A 15,356-nucleotide genomic window follows, 5' to 3' on the forward strand; every position below is an offset into this window, starting at 1 on the left:
GTAAGGCTGCTCACCCAGAAAGAATAAAATGAGGGTTGGGGGACAGTCCTGTGCCAGGAAAGGCAGCTGCAGCACACTGTGTGGAAATGCTCACAATGCAGACAGATCTCCCCTCCACAGAGATAGGAGGAAGGGCAGGGTGGAGGAATGTGGAGAACGAGACTTCTAAGGGGCGCTTATTGCATTCTGGAGTGTATTACCCAGCCTTCTCTGAGAATCAGGGTTCTCTTTCCAGGAAATAATTCGATGTTGTGTGGGGTTTTTTTTTGTTTTTTGTTTTTTTGTTTTTTTGTTTTTTCTCTGTGGTTTTGGAGCCTGTCCTGGAACTAACTCTTGTAGACCAGGCTGGTCTCGAACTCACAGAAATCCGCCTGCCTCTGCCTCCCGAGTCCTGGGATTAAAGGCGTGTGCCACCACCTCCCGGCTTTCGGTGTTGTGTTTTTAAATAGTTTTCTATAGCTCTCATAATTATACTTCTTGAGGTCTCACAGGCTTGAGTGAGGTTCCTGTGTGGTTCCTCAATGCTCTGGTCCAAGGTTTTTTTTGTTTTGTTTTGTTTTTGATGAGCTATGTAGAGCTGTTTAGTCACCTGCAAAATGGGCAGCAGGACACCTGTATTGTAATGCTTCAGAAGTAGCCAGATAAAGATGATTGTACCTTCCTTTCCTTCGCCCTTCTTCTACACATCAGCCTGACATCCCACACACCTCTGGAGTGGGCTCCCTTTCTCTTCCTCTCTGTATCTCTTCATGCTGGAGCACCGTCCTTCACATGGACTATGTCTGTAGCATGATTAATAAAAACCCAGAGATAGATATTGGGGTTCAACCTGAAGGTCAGAAAAACAAAACAGTCAACCATTGGCTCTTACCTCTTACCTCAGTCTGAAATGGCAATCCTGCCTCCAGGAATCTCAGAATGATACTGTGTGTGAGAGTTGTCTCCTCCCGTCTTATATTCCTCTAGGGCTGGAGTTAAAAGCATGCACAACTACCACCCAGTTTCTATGGCAGACTAGTGTGGCTATGGGAATTAAATGTGTGTGTCACCACTGCCTGGTCTGTAAGGTTAACCAGTGGGGCTGTTTTACTCTCTGATCTTCAGCCAAGCTTTATTTAATAAAACACGAATGAAATATCACTACATATGTCTCAAGTCTTCCTCAGGTTTCCCATTTCAAATACTAGAGAGATCCTTCAGACGGAGTATCATCCCTCTAAAGCACACTGGGAGCAGCTAGAATCCAACCCCAGGAGAGCACTCAAGGCTCTATGACCCCATGGCCAGCCATCTCCACCTCCCACGCCACCTCAGTGTCCGTACACAGTGATCCTCAAACACAACACATTCAGGGTCAACCTTGCTCCCAGACTCGGGATCCCACACATTTCTTTCTCTGTGACAACAGGCTCAACTTTCTTCCACCCGGGGCATTTCCATAAACTTTTCAGGACTCAGAACTGAAAACATTTCTTCTTGTCCTTCACCTGGGGAGATGCCTGCTCTCTCTTTTGCACAGCATCCTGCATCGCCTGGATGCCCCCACCTTTCTTTTTAGAGCAGTGGGTCCCACCTTGTTGTCACCTGCTGCGGCTGTGTAGAGCCAGTGTGTCCTGTGGGTCTGCAAAGAGGAGAGACTCCAGAGGAACTGACAGCTGCCAAGTGCCCCTGTGGCATTCCCTTCCTCTCACACAGCAGGTTTCCCTTGTGCAGATGGCTCAAGATTCAGAATAGTTTATTTCCCCCTCCCCCCGCAAATAGTACAAAAGCATTAGGTGTTGGTTAGAAACCATTTTTCAAAATGCCTTTCACCTAAGTTTGATCTTTTCCTGACCAAACTTAGTTGAAAGGCTAATACTATACCCTCCTGGCACACTAGGTAGAGGTGATATGTCCTGGCACCCAGTCAGTCAAGTATCACAAAGCAAACAACTGTCTGTTACATGTTCTGCATCATAACTAACCTATGGTATCGAGTGATCTAGGTGTGCTGAATGCGCTTTCTACTTATGTCCAACTTCTAATGGGTTTATTGGGCTATGGGGCCATTCTATGGAGAGAAATCTGCATTCTCTCCCCAGTTTAAAAATCAATTTCTTCTTTGGATTTTAAAAAACAGCAATGAAAAAGCAATTAAGATTCTCTTCCTCTGATTAGAAAATCCCAGTGCTTGGGGTCATGGGATAAACACAGTGTTTGGAGTCTGGGAGCAGGTTCTGATGCAGCCAGATGAAGATGATGGTGCCTCTCGGGTCCAATAACCCACTAGTATTGCTTCTCCAATGGTTTTACCAGGAAATCTTTCTTAGTGTTTTCATGAAGAAATACATTTAGTGAATGGAGAACATTAAAGTTTATGCAGAAAGGAAGTTGAAAGCAAAGGACAACTTTGAAGAACGCTGAAGAACTCGCACCCGGCAAAAAAGGAACATGTTCACATATATGCAGAAGTGTATCTGAGTCTAAAATCATCTGTAAAGGAAGTCACAAACTACAAGCTGTACACAGCACAATTCTATTTATACGACATCCTGGAAGACGGTGCACAGTGGACAGGACATTGGGGTTTCCAGGGCTGAGAGCACGAAAAGATGACTAACCACAAAATGGATGTAAAGAATTTAGGGATACCAGACCCTTTCTGGATTTTGATTCTGATATTATAAGACTGTCCACTGTCATTGAACCATGTGCCTAAAATGGATGATTATACTCCCTTGAACTTCACAGGCAGGATAATCCTGTTATGGATAATCGTTTTGTACATTGTGAAGATGTCTTTCTGCCTAAAGCACCTTCTGATTGGTTTAATAAAGAGCTGAAGGGCCAATAGCTTGGCAGGAAAGAACAGGTAGAACTTCTGGGGACAGAGAGGAACTTGGGAAGAATCTGAGGTGTGCAGGATTTCACCAGCCAATGAGACACAGGGGGAGCCAGATGTACAGAATGAAGGAGAGGTAATGAACCACAGAATATGAGGAGCCTGAGAATTTGACCTGTCACATGAGAGTTAAGAGCAAGGGTATCCATGTGACAGGTTGAAGCTTATTGCGGGTGTTCTGTTGACTGCAGCTGCCAGGCCATGACAGCACCCTGCCTGTGTGGGGCAGTACATACAGCACCCATTCCCCTATCCCCTTCAGTGGAGACAACAGACAGGTCCTCTTCAGTGGTATCTCCAGGGGCAGGGTACCCATGTTTCTATAAATAACCCCTCACCCATGCTCCCGTAAGCAACACCAACTAAAGTCAGTGGGTCGCAAAGAAGACAGAGAGAAGAGAGGAGAGGGGAGGGGGAAGGAAGGGGAAGATAGGGAAAGGACTATGGAAGGAGGATTAGATAGGAAAAAGAAGAAGAAGAAAGATCTGAGGGAGTAATGGGGGGAGACAGAAAAGGCTTATGGGAGTAAATATGATCAAAATACATTATATACATGTACGAAAATATAGTAGAGAAACCAATTATTATGTGTGATTCATATCTGCTTTAAAAACTTTAACTTTCTAAAGCAATGATGTATTTTGCTTAGTTGCATTTGAAAGGATTTAATAAAGAACAGCCAACAACCAAAAACTAAAACAAAAGCATTCATTTCATGAAGGGTTCCAGCATTTGCTGTCTGGATGACGTTGAGCGCCTTTGCCCCTCTTATACCTTGATAATCTTTTTAATATATGAGACCAATTATCATAATGAGCAGAGAAGTTTGTTCAGGGATTCCATGAGACCATGTGCAGAAAAAGCACAGCGTGCTGAGACTAGAGTTCAACCCGCCTTCCCTCATTCCATACATCCATTCATTCAGAACGTGTGTGAGTACATGCGTTCATGTGTTTGTGGTGGGGGCGGAGGTAAATTCATGTGCGCTACAGCATCCATCTGAAAGTCAGACGACATCTTGCGGGGAGGGTCAGTTCTCACTGTCCACCTTGCTGAGATAGGGTCTCCTTTGTTTCTGCTGCTCTGTGGGATGCTCCTGGTGAGTTGGCCCCTGAGCTTCCTGGAGAAGCTTCTGGGCTCTCCATCCCTGCCTCCCCTTTTACCATAGGCATGTTAGACTCCAGAGACTTATCAGCTCATTTCCTCATAGGAATGTTTGGACTACAAATGCTTACCTGCTCAGCGAGCTTTCTTACGTGAGCTCCAAGCATCAAAATCAGGTCACAGACGTGCACAGTAAGCCATTCTCCCCACTGAGCCAACCCCCCACTCTTGAGTCAGTTCTTGATGAACAGTGCCAGAGCTGGACATCCTGGGCAAATTTTCAATGATGAGTTTCCCTCTAGACTGTCTCTCTTTCCCCTTACCTCTCAAAAGGTACAGATGGACAACTGGTTTGTCTAGCACAGTGCCTTGAAGCCATTGAAAATGTTTTCTTTCTTTTAAGATCAGAAAAAAAGTAATAATAATGAATATATACCAACAAATCTACATTTTAATCATCTTTATGTTGATACAGTTGAAATACATCATTTAAATTTGCTAAAGGGAGAAAAGACTTCCCCTGAAAGCAAAGTGACCTACAATCCACGTGCCTGTGACTTTCTCTTCACCTTATAATTCTGGTGGAAAATCTGTCCTCAAACTCTATACATTTAGCTGCTATTCTAAGTCAGACATTGTGCTGCACAAAGAAAAACCTGGAAGAGTGGCCAGCAAGCAGGGACTGGAGAGCAATGAGGGAAGTAGACGCAAGATGGACCCATGCAGAGAGAATGCTTCACTGGAGAGCTGGCTGTGCAGAAAACCGGAAGTCCCTGCCCTTGACAGCAGAGGGAATGACGTAACATCACAGGGCATGAGAACATTTGCAAACCTCGCAGATAACAGGACATGGAGCATCCTTCTTCATGTTTTTGTCAGAATTAACCTTGTTTTTTCTTTTGTTTTGATTTGGTTATTTTGCTAAAATATCCAACAAATACGTCCTGAAAGAAAATTCGCGACAATGTGAAAATTTCAATGGGCTTTTCCACAGGAGGATCCAGGCAGCATCTCAAGCATTAGGGAACATGAGAAAACGGAAGAAAGCACACAAAGTGTTGTGCCAACCCACGGCTGGAGTGCTTCAAGAGTGGGCTACCCTTCCCTCTGACACAAACGAATTGTGTGCTATTTTATCTTTATGTGTTGCCCTGTTTTCTTTAGATTCCTTTTCAAAGAATCCCTCAAATGATATCCGTCAACACAGTTTTCCAAACCCGAGCATACAAATCATGATGTCACTACTGAGAAATGTCCCAGGAGACTGAGGGGCTCTAGCTGGCCTGAGCATGGCTAGCGTGACCTGGCAGACCTTGCCCATCCCTCTCCTTCCTCCTTGCTAAATCATAGATTGTTTTCCTAAAGCTAGCCACCAAGGTCTATTCCCTTATTTGGCCACTTCCTCCTTCTGAAGCTGGCCACCAAGGTCCACCTATCAAAATATTGAAGCCCCACCCCACTGTGGTTGCCTTAATTAACGTGCCCAATCAAAACAAACCAACTCATCCTAAAGCAGGGGCTTCCTTTTTCCTTATAAACTGCCATTTGCCTAAGGACTATGTCTGTTTCCTATCTATCCAGAGGCAGTCCTCCCTGTCCCCTCCCACACACACAATATCCCCTCATCTTCTCCCTTGTTCCATTTCCCTTCTCCCTTGTCTTCTATCCCCTGTCTTTGTCTCTTATTCCCTGCCCTTTGTCTCTTTGGGGCAAATAAACTCCTTTGTGCTGAGAACTGGGTCTTGGTATATCCTGGGCCAATTCCAGCCCTGTCAAAGACAATTTGAGGCCATTATAGTTGTTTAGAATGAAGAAAACAAAATATGGAAAAACCCTCAAAATAAGCTAAATATTCAACCATTCAAGATTAACTAAACATATTTTGTTTTTTCTATAGGGGTCATTAAACTTGTTTAGGTCAGTACTGATTAACATGACAGATATTGACAATATGCCACTGGATATAAAATATAAAAATGTACACAAGAGATTATATGATGTAATTTTTCTTTTTATAAAATTAGGAATATTTCATTTGGGTGCTAGAAAGATGGTTCAGAGGTTAAGAACACCTGCTGCTCCTACAGAGGACCTGGATTGGTCCCAGTGCCCAGGTCAGGTAGCTTACAACCACCAGGAACTCTAGCTCCAACCAGATCCAATGCCTCTTGCTGGTGGGAGTGCAAGCTGGTACAGCCCCTTTGGATATCAGTATGGCAATTTCTCAGAGTATTAGAAAACAACCTTCCTCAAAACCCAGCAATACCACTTTTGGGTATATATCCAAAGGATGCTCAATTGTATCACAAGGACATGTGCTCAACTATGTTCATAGCAGCATTATTTGTCATAGCCAGAAACTAGAAACAACCTAAATGCCCCTCGACTGAAGAATTGATAAGGAAAATGTGTTACATTTACACAATGAAGTACTACAAAGTAGAAAAAAATAATAGCATCTTCAAATTTGCAAGCAAGTGGATAGAACTAGAAAACATCATATTGAGTGAGGTAACCCAGACCCAGAAAGACAATTATTGTATATACTCACTCATAAGTGGTTTTTAAACATAAAGCAAAGAAAACCAGCCTACAAATCACAATCCCAGAGAACGTAGACAACAATGAGGCCCCTAAGAGAGACATACATGGATCTAATCTACATGGGAAGTAGAAAAAGACAAGATCTTCTGAGTAAATTGGGAGCATGGGGACCTTGGGAGAGGGTTAAAGGGGAGGGGAGAAGCAGGGAGGGGAACAGAGAAAAATGTAGAACTCAATAAAAAAAGAAAAAAAATCCAATGCCTCATCTCCCTGGGCTCCTATACACATGTACATATACCTACACATGCATGTGTGCCTAATGGGAATTAATAAAAATAAATAAATAAGGCAAATACCTCATTTACATTAAAATACAGTAGCTGGAGGTATCGGACATGTTGGCCGAAATCTTTCAGACTTATACAGTCATTTCCCATTCAGCTGGCCTCTCTTTCTTGTTTAAACTGTTGTGTGACCATTAAATTAGTAAACTCCGACCATTATTTCCTAAATCAAGATGCAGTGAGCTTCGGTGGCTAGGATGGCTCCCTGGCCAAAGCCCATTTACCGTGGGGGAAAGGGCAACAGGGTTCTAGGTGGGTGAGCAGCAGACACAGTTAGACACGACGGTTGTTTTAGAAAACTCAGGAGACCTTCTGGCTGAGTGGGAAATGCTAGAAACACCGGAGGGAGATCAACAAAGTGAGCCAGGTGAGAGGCTCTTGCACGTCAGATGGAAGAGTCCTTAGGGTATCCAGAAAGTGATGGGGCCGTGGAATCAGCAAATAACAAAATGGACCCATCATTGGAATTTTAGGAAGTCTCACTTGAGGGCTAAAACCAGAAAGAACAAGCTTGCTAATGCTGTTCATAGCTGGGAGGAAAAGATACAGAGATAGCAGCCATGGGGGTGGGATGTGTTGACAACGGAGCCCGTATAGTCACCACACAGATTCAAGAAGTGTGTCTCAGCTCTGAAGAGACCTGCTCCCTGGCTGCCCTTCCACACCACAGGGGATAGCCGTGGCATCCACCCGTGAGCTTTCACCAGGCACACCGTGTGTCCATCACTCTCAGCTACAGGCCCACAGATTCAAAGACATCTCTGAACATCTTCGTGAGCAGATGCTATGCTTTCTTCCCACTCGAGTTAAAGGAACTCAAAACCGAGACCAGACCATATATAGCTACTAAGTGGCAAACACAGACAGGGAGGGTTCCAGCACCCAGTCTGGATTAGCCAAAGGCCAGTCACCCACTGAACTTGACCTTGGTTGAGCTTCACAGTAACCTATACCTTATACACTGCTCCTATCTCTGTTTTGTAGATGAGATCCGGAAAGATCACAGCGTGGAAGAATCTCCCCACAGCAGACGGTGTCTGCTGGGTTTCAAAGTCCTGTGCTAACGTATGTGCACACAAGCATGCGACAAATCTCACAGGGGCAATAGCAAAACTTAAGACCACTGAGGTCAGCGAGTCAAACACACCCGCATTACCAGTGTAAACAAACCAGGAAGCTGATGTTTCAACTTCAGGTGTTTGAGGATAACACCCGTTCTGTTGCTGTGCCCACAGCTGACCCCAGCTCATCTCCTGGGAGCTTCTCTTCCTATAGGCACAGACCTGTTTTCAAATGCTCAGCCTTAGTGGGAACCACAGCTTCACTTCTAAGATAATGACAGTGAGGGACCCAGAGCATACTTCCTTAAAAACAAGCTGTCTGGGGAGGGGGAGATAACTCCATGAAGTTCTTGTTGTGCAGTCTACAGAACCCATGAAATACTGAGTGTGCGTGGCTGCACTCCCGTAATTCTACCCCTCAGAAGACAGATACAGCGAGCGTATCCTCAGGGACAACTAGCTCATGGGATGAGCCTATCAACCAGCTCTGGGCTCAACTGAGAGACTGGGACTCAAAAAAAAAGAAAGAGGATCAAGAACAATCCCTTCACCAATGTCCTGTCTCCACACATGGGCTCCTGCATACACAAGAACACTCATGCACACAAACATGCATATACATATGGACAACACAGCACACACACACAAACACATGAAAGGAAAGAGTCTGTCTAATTGGAAGAATGTTCTTTGGCGAGACAGAATCCAGAAGTCTCCAGCAAACAAAATGAGACCGACCTCTTTGGGAACTTTTTCTCCTTGCAAATCAAGGATCCAAGTGGGATATTTTAGAGCCAAGTTGCAGCTGGCTTCTTAGAAAACGTCTCTGCTGTGCACTTTCTGGGATCAGGAGGGGTCGGTGGATGGAGAAAGAACAAAGGAACTCTGAGAACTCAGGGAGGGTCATGGCTTTGCTACTTAGAGGAAGTAAGGAGCTAAAAATGGATAGAGTTTGTTGGAACCCAGTTGTTTCTGAAGAAATACTTTTGTTCTGCCCTGAGCTTCATTTATCTACGTTCCTGGTCTGGCTACCCCATCCCTTAAAAACAAGCTGTCTGGGGCCGGGGAGATAACTCCATAAAGTTTTTGGTGTGCAGTCCCTAGAATCAGAGTCGGATGCCCAAAACCCAGGGAAATGCTGCAAGAAAAAACAAAACAAAACAAAAAAAGAAAAACAGAACCAACATCCCACCAGTCATATAAATGAATCTAGCTTAGAAGGTTTTGTGTATTTCCTCCACACCTGGGCCATGAATATGTCATCATCATTTGCCTACACTTGTCCCTGAAATCAAAGAGAGCCTCTGTGCCACCCAAGAAGAAATATTTCATCTCCTCGGACCATCCCTCTGATCTGGCATGGGTGACGGTGAGCGCTAGGAGGATGATGGAGTATGCGCACCCTGAGGGCAGAGAGTGCAGAACATCGTGTGCCCAACAGAAGAACTGCCAGCCTTCCCCTTGTGCATACTGTTCTCTCGAGCTGGCTTCTTAGTCTCCCGGTAGGCAGCATGCCCTGGCCATCTTCGAGGCCCCTCACAGAGTCTAGCTTGTAGTTGGTGTTCACTGAAGAGGTTGGTAGTTGAAGGCTCAGACAGAAGTCAAAGGAGAGAGCCAGGGCAGAGAAAATCCAAGCGCTGAGGAACACATAAAAGCCGAGAACAGGCTGCTTTCACGGTGTCTGGGATAATACTCATTTGGATCTGATTTTGTCACCCAGGTCCAGTGGAGCCGGAATGGAGCCCAGTGTGGTATCAGGTAGCTGTAACTGCCGAGAGGCTGTCGCAGGCTGGCAGCTTCTGAACTGGTCAGGCTGAAAAGAGAGAAGGCTCAAATTGGGACTGACCTTCTGCTCTCTGCTAAGACCAGAAATGCTTAGAGATAATCAGTAAAGCCTAACAATTAACAAGCGCCCTTCATCTCTTGCTTGGCTCTTTGATTTCTTGGTTGTTGGCAGCCCTGATCTACACAATCACCAGGGCCTGCCAGGCTCTGAGAGGGCAGAAAGGACACTGGCCTGACCTCAGAGATTTCTATATTTAAGACGGTTGTCCCTGCTGCTATTTTAGACCTAGTCAGTCACAACGGGAATATGGGTTCTTCTAATGCTGCTTCTCTTTAGTGTTATTTCTCCGCAACTGACGTTACCTATTGTGAAGGTAATTTTCTATTCTTTCTAACATCTAAGCATTGTACTATATTTGGGGCGATGATTACAGCGTAGACAGTTGACTAAAGCAGGAAGCCAGGGCCGCTGATGTTTGTTTTGAAGAGTATCATGTGTGTTGCAAAATCACGCACCTTACATAAGGTTACTAGTAAGGGCAGCTCAAGAATAAGGGCCTCATTTAAGGTCAGAACCAGCACAATTCCCATGTACGGGGCAGGTTGGGATAAATACTGAAAACCAACCAAGTTGTCTGGAGTGGGAAATGCAGAAACAGAACAAGACTTTCCTACTGATGATGAGCTTGGGAAATGACTACAGGATTCAGCCAAACACAATAGCTGGAGGATGGGAAGGGTGGAAGATGTAGCTGGGGACTTCGGTGGCTAGTCCACACCCACATGGACCATAAGGGACATGGAATTATTTGTGCTCAAAGGCATGCACGAGGGGACCCTGGCATGTTAAGCTCACGGGTAGTTCCTTCAGGGGAAGGAATGCAAAACCACCTGTTTTCCTCCTGGAAGACTGGAGGAGACAGATGCGCTTTGTGCTATCTGTGCCTCTAGAGACCCTTATCATAAACTTGCTTTTCTCAATCCTTCTTAAACCAATACCTAAGGTTGGCCTCAGACCTCTTCTCTTAGGTTATGGCATACAGAGTCACACACACACATACACACACACACACTTTTAAAAAGAACTTAAATAGAAATGACCAACATAATGAACAGATCTTGAAAAATCGTTGACTTGAGGGTGAGCTTATTGAAAAACAAGCGTCAGAACATATGAGCCCCACTGACCCCAGAACTGTTGGGGCTGATCTGTGCCAAAAATTACATGTATGCCTTGGTTATGTCCTTTGTAACTGAACTCTCAAAAGGATGTCCTTCCTTCTGGTTTTGAGATCCATATTAATTGCTTATAAGAGACAAGTGAAGGGAATGGCTGGTCAACCTTGAGCTGAAGGGAGACATGGGCCCTCAACCATTTTTGTCGGCATAGTCAAAAAGGACCAGCCAGCTCTTATCAAAATGCTCAATAAGATGAGGTATGCCTCCTGTGCTCCAGACTTTCTTTCGGGGCCACTCTTTGGCACCTCCTCAGGGTGCTGTAGGGACAAGGCTCACGCTGTGAGATCATCAGTACCAGGTTCAATTCCATTAAGATTTACAACTGTGAGCAGACCAGTCAAAGCACCTTCACTTGCCAAATTCAGCCCAGCATCTGATTTGGTAGGTCAGATTTTCCTGGCACACCACCATGCTCACTCATAGAGGGATTGGTGGCTGCTGTTTCTGGGCTTCCATAAAGAATGAGACCTAATGTTCTTCCAGGCTAAAACATCTCCCTCAGCCCACTTTTCTGGAGATTAGGTCTCACTGTGTAACCCAGCTGGGCTTTCTGTGCACCACAAAACACTGACCCACAACAGCTTAGGAAAGAAAGGTTTTTATCTCAGATTACAGTGTAGAGTCCATCATGAAGGGAAGTCAGGGCAGGAACTGGAAGCAGGAACTGAAGTAGAGGCCATGGAGGAACACTGCTTACTGGCTTGCTCCCCAGTCTCACAGTCAGGCTAACAAGGTGTACCCCAGGACCACCTGCCCAGGGGTGATACTACCCATAGTGGACTGCTCCCCCCACCAACGACTAATCAAGAAAAATGTTCCACAGACTTGCCTACAAGCCAATTTGATGGAGGCATTGTCTCAAGTAAGGTTTCTCTTTCCAGATTATGTTGTCTTGTGTCAAGCTGAAAAAACTGTCGCGACCAAGCTATCCTCATTTACCTCCACCTAATGAGAGCTGAGACTACAGGCATGGACCATCACATCTGGCAACAAAACACTTTTTACTTGTCCTTTTCCAAAAAGATTTGTGGCTCCCTGGCCCAGCACAAATAACTTAACATCAATGTTATATTCTGATAACAATGCTATTCTAAAAAGGTTTTGTGGTGATGCTAACAGTCATCAAATAAAAACAAGTTTACTCGAAAGATTCTAGAATAAATAAGAATGGTTTTCCTTATTGTAGGCCCTCTTGGAGCCTTTAAAGGCCAATCAAGACATCCCCCAATTCATTTAACCTTGTAAGCCTACTGTCATGAAATAATATGCTAGTTATTTTCATCCATATATGCATGTACCTCAAGGACTCATAAAGGCTCACCAAGGAATGTTGAGAGTTTAAAGGAAATTCATTTCCAGTGCTTAACTCTATATGTATTCTTGCATAAGCCTCCCTCTTGCTGGAACCAAGTACTCTGGGTTGCCTGCCCCTATAATGCTAAATCGTGCAGCCTCGAGGGAATGTCTTGGGTAGATTTTTTTGTTGTTGTTAAGTCTGAAGCTTGCATTAATGAGATGCTTGGGAATATGCTGAGACACTGCGAATTCATAGAACTGAAGTGGTCCAGGGTTCTTTGTTCTTTAGTCTCTAAAACTAGAATGTTCTTGAGACTACCATTTTTAAATCTCTGTGAAAGAAAACTCATGAGTAATAAATAAATAAATAAATAAATGGCATTATTTTCTTTCCAATTTGGCATTCTTGGTTTGGTGAGGTAGCTAGAACATACTTGATCAAGTTCTATTCTGAAATATTAGTGCCCATTGTGATAAGCCTCCACCAGACTTCACCAGTGATTGAAATGTTCTACTCCTCTTCATTAAAACAAACAGCCTTCCAACGTACAATGAAGAAACATCAGCCATCAACTTAATAACATTCAAAATGGTATACGGCTTCTCAAAACCACTTATCTCAGGAGGGCGGGTAAGTCAAGAGGTTTGAAGGTGTTTCTCCTATGAGATTCGTGTCCGAAGCTCTATCCTAGAGTGACCCTAAATTAGACAGGTTACCAAAAGTCAGCCAATAGCCCCAAGTGCAGCAGCTACTTAGTGATGCCTGGGTCTTTCCTACCCGCCTCTTCCCCACACCATTCGAATCAATGGGTTCATGCTTTCCATATGCTCCAGAACCTAAAGGTGAACTCTGGAACGATGAGTTCATTCATCCTGAGAAATTACTTCACCTTCAGCTCCTGCTAATATGTCACTCAGCATTTTCATTTATCATTTATATAAAACCCAGGAGGAGAACCATGGTGGCACTGCAACCCTTCCCTGCTCTCCCTGGGCCACTTTTTCAGGGGACTTTTCACTAGGTCCAGCGAGTGGCCCTGGAGCGCTAACTAAAGAGTACATCACAAGTACACTATGCCCGTGGCTCTGCCTGTGCACCAGGAGCTGATGGTGCCATCCGGGTCTCAGCAGCACATTTCCTTTGAAAAACCACATGGAGGGAACTGGGGGTACTCTACTGGAGCACCGTGTCCTCTCCTGGCACCACCCACACCCAGCCAGCTTGTGGTATTTAGGGATGTCTTACTTTTTTCAGACTTAGGAGTGATTGGGAGGTGCTAATTTGGTGAGTTTTCTCCAACCTTGAAGATGAGTTCAGCAAAAATATTTAGGAGAACATGAGAAAACCTACCTCCTACCTGTTAGGAAACCCCCATTCAATGAGCTCACCGATAATACAGCCTGGTGTTCCTTCCTTGAAAAGTAGTGATGCTTCTAAATAGAAATGCCGGTCACAGAAAAGACTGCTTTCAAGTGATTACCCCAAATTCATAATCCTAGGAAAGCCATATGATATATATATATATATATATATTATATGTATATATGTGTGTGTGTATGTGCATATGTATAGATATACCTAATATGTGTCATGTGTATTAGAATGGCTTACAGGTTGTAGTCCAACTATCTAACAATGGTTGCCGACCAATGGAAGGTCTGAAAATCCAGTACTTGTTCGGCCACAAGGCTGGATGTCTCAGCAGGTCTTCAATGTGTGCTGGAATCCTGAATAACTATACTTTAATGCCAGTGAAGGAATAGAACTGCCAGCCAAGAGAAAACAAGCAGGCAAAGGGAGCCAACTTCCTTCTTCCTTATCCTTTTTATAGACTGCCAGTAGAGGGTGTGGCCCTAATTAAGGTTGGAGCTTCCCACCTCAAAAGATATAGATTAAACATAGGTCTTCCCTCTTCAAATGAGGAAATAATAAAGAAAAATAATTAAGACAAAGAAATCTCTCCTAAGCTGTCTTAGTTCGGGCTACTATTGGTCTGATAAAACACCATGACCAAAACAACTTGGGAAGGAAAGGGTCTATTCAGCTTATACTTCCATAGACTGTTCATCACTGAAGGCAGTGAGGACAGGAACTCAAACAGGCAGGGACTTGGAGGCAGGAGCTGATACAGAGGTCTGGAGGGGTGTTGCTTACTGGCTTGCTCCCATAACTTGCTCAGCCTGCTTTCTTAGAGAACCTAGGACCACCATCCCAAGGATAACTCCACCCACTATGGGCTGTGCCCTTTCACATCAATCACTAATTTTAAAAATGCCCTACATAAAAACAAGATTAACTGAAAAAAATCAGTAGCCCTCCTTTACACAGATGATAAAAGGGCTGAGAAAGAAATCAGAGAAACATCACACTTCACAATAGCTACAAATAGCATAAAATATCTCAGAGTAACTCTAACCAAAAAAGTGGAAGATCTTTATGACAAGAACTTCAAATCTTTGAAAAAAGGAATTGAAGAAGAAACCAGAAAATGGAAATATCCCCATGTTCTTGGGTAGGTAGAATTAACATAGTAAAAACACCAATCTTACCAAAAGAAATCTACCAATTCAAAGCAATGCCCAGCAAAATCCCAGCAAAATTCTACACAGATCTTGAAAGAACAATATTCAACTTCATATGGAAAAGAAAAAAAACCAGGATAGCCAAAACAATACTGTACAATAAAGGAACATCTAGAGGTATCACAGTCCCTGATTTCAAACTACTATAGAGCTACAGTATTGAAAACAGCCTGGTATTTGGTGTAGGAATTTCTACAGCCTTTAAGTTACCTGCCCACTTAGGGGTGGCCTCTTATACTCTAAACACTAATGTAAAGTGTGTGCGCTCTCTCTCTCTTGTCCAGGCTGTTGCATTCGGTTGCTGTTCCCCATTCGTGCAGAGAACTGTGATCTGTGAGTCTACCCCTAAATAAATAACCCTTTATTATACTCAATTCTGAGCTAGTATGGGATTTCTTTTTAGTGTCCATCTTCAGGTATTATCATAAAAACAGACAGGAGGACCAATGGGACCAAATTGAAGACCCAGATATTAATCCACACACCTATGAACATCTGATTTTTGACAAAGAAGCAAAA

The sequence above is a fragment of the Chionomys nivalis genome, chromosome 24, assembly GCF_950005125.1.
Source record: "Chionomys nivalis chromosome 24, mChiNiv1.1, whole genome shotgun sequence".
NCBI lineage: Eukaryota > Metazoa > Chordata > Mammalia > Rodentia > Cricetidae > Chionomys > Chionomys nivalis.